An 8,797-nucleotide genomic window follows, 5' to 3' on the forward strand; every position below is an offset into this window, starting at 1 on the left:
CTGCCTTGTTTCCAAAGGGGCAGAGAGGCCCCTAAGCGTCTTGCTTCCAGCTGTTTGGGAAACAAGGAAACAACTGGCTCTGCACCGTGCTCTCACAGCCTACCGGGAACGTCACATACAAAGGCCTCTGAAACGCAGTTCCATGGCAGGCCAGATCTGGCTGAAGTAGGACTTCTGCTCTGGCTGTGCTCCATTGGCCTAGAGCTGAAAGGCCCAAAGGTCGGCCTTGTTGGCAAAGGGGCAGGGAGCCCCCAAAGCATCTTGCTTCCAGCTCTTTGGGAAGCTAAGAAAAAACTGGCTCTGCCCAGTGCTCTTACAGCCTGAGAGAAAATCTCTTACCAAGGCCTGTGAAACGCACTTTGTTGGTGGCCTGATCTAGCTGAAGTAGAACTTCTGCTCTGGGTGTGCTCCATTGGCCTAGAGCTGCCTGGCCCAAAGAGCCGCCTTGTTTGCAAAGGGGATGAGAGGCCCCAAAGCATCTTGCTTCCAGCTCTTCGGGAAGCTAAGAAACATCTGGCGTTGCCCAGTGCTCTTACAGCCTACCGGGAACATCTCTTACCAAGGCCTGTGAAACACCGTTTCCTGGCAGGCCTGATTTGGCTGAAGTAGAACTTCTGCTCTGGGTGTGCTCCATTGCCCTAGAGCTGCCAGGCCCAAGGTGCTGCCTTGTTTCCTAAGGGGCAGAGAGGCCCCAAAGCATCCTGCTTCCAGCTCTCTGGGAAGCTAAGAACCAACTCGCTCTGCCCCGTGCTCTTACAGCCTACCGGGAACATGTCTTTGAAAGGCCTGTGAAACGCAGTTTCTTGGCAGGCCTCATCTGGCTGAAGTAGAACTCCGGCTCTGGGTGTGCTCCATTGCCCTAGGGCTGCCAGGCCCAAAGTGCTGCCCTGTTTCCAAGGGGCAGAGAGGCCCAAAGCATCTTGCTTCCCGGTCTTTGCAAAGCTAAGAAACAACTGGCTCTGCCCAGTGCTCTTACACCTACCGGGAACATCTCTTACCAAGGCCTGTCAAACGCTGTTTCTTTGCAGGCCTGATCAGGCTGAAGTAGAACTCCTGCTCTGCGTGTGCTCCATTGGCCTAGAGCTTCCCGACCCAAAAGGCTGCCTTGTTCCCAAACGGGCAGAGGGGTCCCAAGAGTCTTGCTTCCAGCTTTTCAGGAAGGTAAGAAACAACTGGCTCTGCCCAGTGCTCTTACAGCCTACCGGGAACATCTCTTACCAAGGCCTGTGAAACGCACTTTCTAGGCAGGCCTGATCTGGAAGAAGTAGAACTTCTGCTCTGGTTGTGCTCCATTGCCCTAGAGCTGCCAGACCCAACGTGCTGCCTTGTTTCCAAAGGGGCAGAGAGGCCCCTAAGCGTCTTGCTTCCAGCTGTTTGGGAAACAAGGAAACAACTGGCTCTGCACCGTGCTCTCACAGCCTACCGGGAACGTCACATACAAAGGCCTCTGAAACGCAGTTCCTTGGCAGGCCAGATCTGGCTGAAGTAGGACTTCTGCTCTGGCTGTGCTCCATTGGCCTAGAGCTGAAAGGCCCAAAGGTCGGCCTTGTTGGCAAAGGGGCAGGGAGCCCCCAAAGCATCTTGCTTCCAGCTCTTTGGGAAGCTAAGATACAACTGGCTCTGCCCAGTGCTCTTACAGCCTGAGAGAAAATCTCTTACCAAGGCCTGTGAAACGCACTTTGTTGGTGGCCTGATCTAGCTGAAGTAGAACTTCTGCTCTGGGTGTGCTCCATTGGCCTAGAGCTGCCTGGCCCAAAGGGCCGCCTTGTTTGCAAAGAGGATGAGAGGCCCCAAAGCATCTTGCTTCCAGCTCTTCGGGAAGCTAAGAAACATCTGGCGTTGCCCAGTGCTCTTACATCCTACCGGGAACATCTCTTACCAAGGCCTGTGAAACGCCGTTTCCTGGCAGGCCTGATTTGGCTGAAGTAGAACTTCTGCTCTGGGTGTGCTCCATTGCCCTAGAGCTGCCAGGCCCAAGGTGCTGCCTTGTTTCCTAAGGGGCAGAGAGGCCCCAAAGCATCCTGCTTCCAGCTCTCTGGGAAGCTAAGAACCAACTCGCTCTGCCCCGTGCTCTTACAGCCTACCGGGAACATGTCTTTGAAAGGCCTGTGAAACGCAGTTTCTTGGCAGGCCTCATCTGGCTGAAGTAGAACTCCGGCTCTGGGTGTGCTCCATTGCCCTAGGGCTGCCAGGCCCAAAGTGCTGCCCTGTTTCCAAGGGGCAGAGAGGCCCAAAGCATCTTGCTTCCCGGTCTTTGTAAAGCTAAGAAACAACTGGCTCTGCCCAGTGCTCTTACACCTACCGCGAACATCTCTTACCAAGGCCTGTCAAACGCTGTTTCTTTGCAGGCCTGATCAGGCTGAAGTAGAACTCCTGCTCTGCGTGTGCTCCATTGGCCTAGAGCTTCCCGACCCAAAAGGCTGCCTTGTTCCCAAACGGGCAGAGGGGTCCCAAGCGTCTTGCTTCCAGCTTTTCAGGAAGGTAAGAAACAACTGGCTCTGCCCAGTGCTCTTACAGCCTACCGGGAACATCTCTTACCAAGGCCTGTGAAACGCAGTTTCCTGGCAGGCCTGATCTGGCTGAAGTAGAACTTCTGCTCTGGGTGTGCTCCATTGCCCTAGAGCTGCCAGGCCCAAAGGGCTGCCTTGTTTCCAAAGACGGAGAGTGGACCCAAAGCATCTTGCTCCCAGCTCTTCGGGAAGCTAAGAAACAGCTGGCTCTGCCCAGTGCTCTTACAGCCTAAGAGAACATCTCTTTGAAAGGCCTGTGAAACGCAGTTTCTTGGCAGGCCTGACCTGGCTGAAGTAGAACTTCTGTTCTGGTTGTGCTACATAGGCCTAGAGCTACCAGGACCTAAGGGCTGCCTTGTTTCCAAAGGGTGAGAGAGGCCCCAAAGCATCTTGCCTCCAGCACTTTGGGAAGCTAAAAAACAACTGGTTCTGCCCAGTGCTCTCACAGCCTACCGTGAACATCTCTTACCAAGGGCTGTGAAACGCAGTTTCTGGGCAGGACTGATCTGGCTGAAGTAGAACTTCTGCTGTGGGTGTGCTCCATTGGCCTAGAGCTGCCAGGCACAAACGGCTGCCTTGTGTCCAAAGGGAGAGAGAAGCCCCAAAGCATCTTGCTTCCAGCTCTGTGGGAAGCTAAAGCAACTGGCTCTCCACAGTGCTCTCACAGCCTACCGGGAACATCTCTTACCAAGGCCTGTGAAACGCAGTTTCTTGGCAGGCCTGATCTGGCTGAAGTAGAACTCCTGCTCTGGGCGTGCTACTTTGGCCTAGAGCTGCCAGGCCCAAAGGGCCGCCTTGTTTCCAAAGGGGCTGAGAGTCCCCAAAGTATCTTGCTTCCAAATCTTTGGGAAGCTAAGAAACAACTGGCTCTGCACAGTGCTCTCACAGCCTACCGGCAACGTGACAGAGAAAGGCCTGTGAGACGCAGTTTCTTGGAAGGCCTGATCTGGCTGAGGTAGAACTTCTGCTCTGGGTGTACTCCATTGGCCTAGGGCTGCCAGGCCCAAAGGGCTGCCTTTATTTCCAAAGTGTGAGAGAGGCCCCAAAGCATCTTGCTTCCTGCTCTCTGGGAAGCTAAAACAACTGGCTCTGCACAGTGCTCTCAAAGCCAACCGGGAACGTCACATACAAAGGCCTGTGAAACGCAGCTTCTTGACAGGCCTTATCTGGCTGAGGTAGAACTTGTGCTCTGGGTGTGCTACTTTGGCCTAGAGCTGCCAGGCACAAAGGCTGCTTTGTTTCCAAAGGGGGAGAGAGGCCCCAAATCATGTTGCTTCCAGCTGTTTTTGAAGCTAAGAAACAACTCGCTCTGCCAGGTACTCTTACAGCCTTCCGGGAACACCTCTTACGAAGGCCTGTGAAAAGCAGTTTCTTGGCAGGCCTGATCTGGCTGAGGTAGAACTTCTGCTCTGGGTGTGCTCCATTGCCCTAGAGCTGAAAGGCCCAAAGGGATGCCTTGTTTGCAAAGGGGCAGAGAGGCCCCAAAGCATCTTGCTTCCAGCTCATTGGGAAGCTAAGAAACAACTGGCTGTGCCCAGTGCTCTTATAGCCTAAGAGAACATCTCTTATCAAGGCCTGTGAAACGCACTGTCTAGGCAGGCCTGATCTGGAAGAAGTAGAACTTCTGCTCTGGTTGTGCTCCATTGCCCTAGAGCTGCCAGACCCAACGTGCTGCCTTGTTTCCAAAGGGGCAGAGAGGCCCCAAAGCGTCCTGCTTCCAGCTGTTTGGGAAACAAGGAAACAACTGGCTCTGCACCGTGCTCTCACAGCCTACCGGGAACGTCACATACAAAGGCCTCTGAAACGCAGTTCCTTGGCAGGCCTGATCTGGCTGAAGTAGGACTTCTGCTCTGGCTGTGCTCCACTGGCCTAGAGCTACCTGCCCCAAAGGGCTGCCTTGATTCCAAAGTGTGAGAGTGGCACCAAAGCATCTTGCTTCCAGCTCTTCGGGAAGCTAAGAAACATCTGGCGTTGCCCAGTGCTCTTACAGCCTACCGGGAACATCTCTTACCAAGGCCTGTGAAACGCCGTTTCCTGGCAGGCCTGATTTGGCTGAAGTAGAACTTCTGCTCTGGGTGTGCTCCATTGCCCTAGAGCTGCCAGGCCCAAGGTGCTGCCTCGTTTCCAAAGGGGCAGAGAGGCCCCAAAGCATCTTGCTTCCAGCTCTCTGGGAAGCTAAGAACCAACTCGCTCTGCCCCGTGCTCTTACAGCCTACCGGGAACATGTCTTTGAAAGGCCTGTGAAACGCAGTTTCTTGGCAGGCCTCATCTGGCTGAAGTAGAACTCCGGCTCTGGGTGTGCTCCATTGCCCTAGAGCTGCCAGGCCCAAAGTGCTGCCCTGTTTCCAAGGGGCAGAGAGGCCCAAAGCATCTTGCTTCCCGGTCTTTGCGAAGCTAAGAAACAACTGGCTCTGCCCAGTGCTCTTACACCTACCGGGAACATCTCTTACCAAGGCCTGTCAAACGCTGTTTCTTTGCAGGCCTGATCAGGCTGAAGTAGAACTCCTGCTCTGCGTGTGCTCCATTGGCCTAGAGCTTCCCGACCCAAAAGGCTGCCTTGTTCCCAAACGGGCAGAGGGGTCCCAAGCATCTTGCTTCCAGCTTTTCAGGAAGGTAAGAAACAACTGGCTCTGCCCAGTGCTCTTACAGCCTACCGGGAACATCTCTTACCAAGGCCTGTGAAACGCAGTTTCCTGGCAGGCCTGATCTGGCTGAAGTAGAACTTCTGCTCTGGGTGTGCTCCATTGCCCTAGAGCTGCCAGGCCCAAAGGGCTGCCTTGTTTCCAAAGACGGAGAGTGGACCCAAAGCATCTTGCTCCCAGCTCTTCGGGAAGCTAAGAAACAGCTGGCTCTGCCCAGTGCTCTTACAGCCTAAGAGAACATCTCTTTGAAAGGCCTGTGAAACGCAGTTTCTTGGCAGGCCTGACCTGGCTGAAGTAGAACTTCTGTTCTGGTTGTGCTACATAGGCCTAGAGCTACCAGGACCTAAGGGCTGCCTTGTTTCCAAAGGGTGAGAGAGGCCCCAAAGCATCTTGCCTCCAGCACTTTGGGAAGCTAAAAAACAACTGGTTCTGCCCAGTGCTCTCACAGCCTACCGTGAACATCTCTTACCAAGGGCTGTGAAACGCAGTTTCTGGGCAGGACTGATCTGCCTGAAGTAGAACTTCTGCTGTGGGTGTGCTCCATTGGCCTAGAGCTGCCAGGCCCAAACGGCTGCCTTGTGTCCAAAGGGAGAGAGAGGCCACAAGGCATCTTGCTTCCAGCTCTGTGGGAAGCTAAAGCAACTGGCTCTCCACAGTGCTCTCACAGCCTACCGGGAACATCTCTTACCAAGGCCTGTGAAACGCAGTTTCTTGGCAGGCCTGATCTGGCTGAAGTAGAACTCCTGCTCTGGGCGTGCTACTTTGGCCTAGAGCTGCCAGGCCCAAAGGGCCGCCTTGTTTCCAAAGGGGCTGAGAGTCCCCAAAGCATCTTGCTTCCAAATCTTTGGGAAGCTAAGAAACAACTGGCTCTGCACAGTGCTCTCACAGCCTACCGGCAACGTGACAGAGAAAGGCCTGTGAGACGCAGTTTCTTGGAAGGCCTGATCTGGCTGAGGTAGAACTTCTGCTCTGGGTGTACTCCATTGGCCTAGGGCTGCCAGGCCCAAAGGGCTGCCTTTATTTCCAAAGTGTGAGAGAGGCCCCAAAGCATCTTGCTTCCACCTCTTGGGAAGCTAAGAAACAACTGGCTGTGCCCAGTGCTCTTATAGCCTAAGAGAACATCTCTTATCAAGGCCTGTGAAACGCACTGTCTAGGCAGGCCTGATCTGGAAGAAGTAGAACTTCGGCTCTGGTTGTGCTCCATTGCCCTAGAGCTGCCAGACCCAACGTGCTGCCTTGTTTCCAAAGGGGCAGAGAGGCCCCAAAGCGTCTTGCTTCCAGCTGTTTGGGAAACAAGGAAACAACTGGCTCTGCACCGTGCTCTCACAGCCTACCGGGAACGTCACATACAAAGGCCTCTGAAACGCAGTTCCTTGGCAGGCCTGATCTGGCTGAAGTAGGACTTCTGCTCTGGGTGTGCTCCATTGGCCTAGAGCTGAAAGGCCCAAAGGTCGCCCTTGTTGGCAAAGGGGCAGGGAGCCCCCAAAGCATCTTGCTTCCAGCTCTTTGGGAAGCTAAGAAACAAATGGCTCTGCCCAGTGCTCTAACAGAGTACCGGGAACATCTCTTACCAAAGCCTTTGAAACGCAGTTTCTTGGCAGGCCTTATCTGGCTGAGGTAGAACTTCTGCTCTGGGTGTGCTCCATTGGCCTAGAGCTGCCTGGCCCAAAGGTCGGCCTTGTTTGCAAAGGGGATGAGAGGCCCCAAAGCATCTTGCTTCCAGCTCTTCGGGAAGCTAAGAAACATCTGGCGTTGCCCAGTGCTCTTACAGCCTACCGGGAACATCTCTTACCAAGGCCTGTGAAACGCAGTTTGTTGGTGGCCTGAACTGGCCGAAGTAGAACTTCTGCTCTGGGTGTGCTCCATTGGCCTAGAGCTGCCTGGCCCATAGGGCCGCCTTGTTTGCAAAGGGGATGAGAGGCCCCAAAGCATCTTGCTTCCAGCTCTTCGGGAAGCTAAGAAACATCTGGCGTTGCCCAGTGCTCTTACAGCCTACCGGGAACATCTCTTACCAAGGCCTGTGAAACGCAGTTTGTTGGTGGCCTGAACTGGCCCAAGTAGAACTTCTGCTCTGGGTGTGCTCCACTGGCCTAGATCTACCTGCCCCAAAGGGCTGCCTTGAGTCCAAAGTGAGAGAGTGGCACCAAAGCTTCTCGCTTCCAGCTCTTCGGGAAGCTAAGAAACATCTGGCGTTGCCCAGTGCTCTTACAGCCTACCGGGAACATCTCTTACCAAGGCCTGTGAAACGCCGTTTCCTGGCAGGCCTGACTTGGCTGAAGTAGAACTTCTGCTCTGGGTGTGCTCCATTGCCCTAGAGCTGCCAGGCCCAAGGTGCTGCCTTGTTTCCAAAGGGGCAGAGAGGCCCCAAAGCATCTTGCTTCCAGCTCTCTGGGAAGCTAAGAACCAACTCGCTCTGCCCCGTGCTCTTACAGCCTACCGGGAACATGTCTTTGAAAGGCCTGTGAAACGCAGTTTCTTGGCAGGCCTCATCTGGCTGAAGTAGAACTCCGGCTCTGGGTGTGCTCCATTGCCCTAGAGCTGCCAGGCCCAAAGTGCTGCCCTGTTTCCAAGGGGCAGAGAGGCCCAAAGCATCTTGCTTCCTGGTCTTTGCGAAGCTAAGACACAACTGGCTCTGCCCAGTGCTCTTACACCTACCGGGAACATCTCTTACCAAGGCCTGTCAAACGCTGTTTCTTTGCAGGCCTGATCAGGCTGAAGTAGAACTCCTGCTCTGCGTGTGCTCCATTGGCCTAGAGCTTCCCGACCCAAAAGGCTGCCTTGTTCCCAAACGGGCAGAGGGGTCCCAAGCATCTTGCTTCCAGCTTTTCAGGAAGGTAAGAAACAACTGGCTCTGCCCAGTGCTCTTACAGCCTACCGGGAACATCTCTTACCAAGGCCTGTGAAACGCAGTTTCCTGGCAGGCCTGATCTGGCTGAAGTAGAACTTCTGCTCTGGGTGTGCTCCATTGCCCTAGAGCTGCCAGGCCCAAAGGGCTGCCTTGTTTCCAAAGACGGAGAGTGGACCCAAAGCATCTTGCTCCCAGCTCTTCGGGAAGCTAAGAAACAGCTGGCTCTGCCCAGTGCTCTTACAGCCTAAGAGAACATCTCTTTGAAAGGCCTGTGAAACGCAGTTTCTTGGCAGGCCTGACCTGGCTGAAGTAGAACTTCTGTTCTGGTTGTGCTACATAGGCCTAGAGCTACCAGGACCTAAGGGCTGCCTTGTTTCCAAAGGGTGAGAGAGGCCCCAAAGCATCTTGCCTCCAGCACTTTGGGAAGCTAAAAAACAACTGGTTCTGCCCAGTGCTCTCACAGCCTACCGTGAACATCTCTTACCAAGGGCTGTGAAACGCAGTTTCTGGGCAGGACTGATCTGCCTGAAGTAGAACTTCTGCTGTGGGTGTGCTCCATTGGCCTAGAGCTGCCAGGCCCAAACGGCTGCCTAGTGTCCAAAGGGAGAGAGAGGCCCCAAGGCATCTTGCTTCCAGCTCTGTGGGAAGCTAAAGCAACTGGCTCTCCACAGTGCTCTCACAGCCTACCGGGAACATCTCTTACCAAGGCCTGTGAAACGCAGTTTCTTGGCAGGCCTGATCTGGCTGAAGTAGAACTCCTGCTCTGGGCGTGCTACTTTGGCCTAGAGCTGCCAGGC

The sequence above is a fragment of the Equus asinus genome, unplaced genomic scaffold, assembly GCF_041296235.1.
Source record: "Equus asinus isolate D_3611 breed Donkey unplaced genomic scaffold, EquAss-T2T_v2 contig_816, whole genome shotgun sequence".
In the NCBI taxonomy this organism is placed as follows: Eukaryota; Metazoa; Chordata; class Mammalia; order Perissodactyla; family Equidae; genus Equus; species Equus asinus.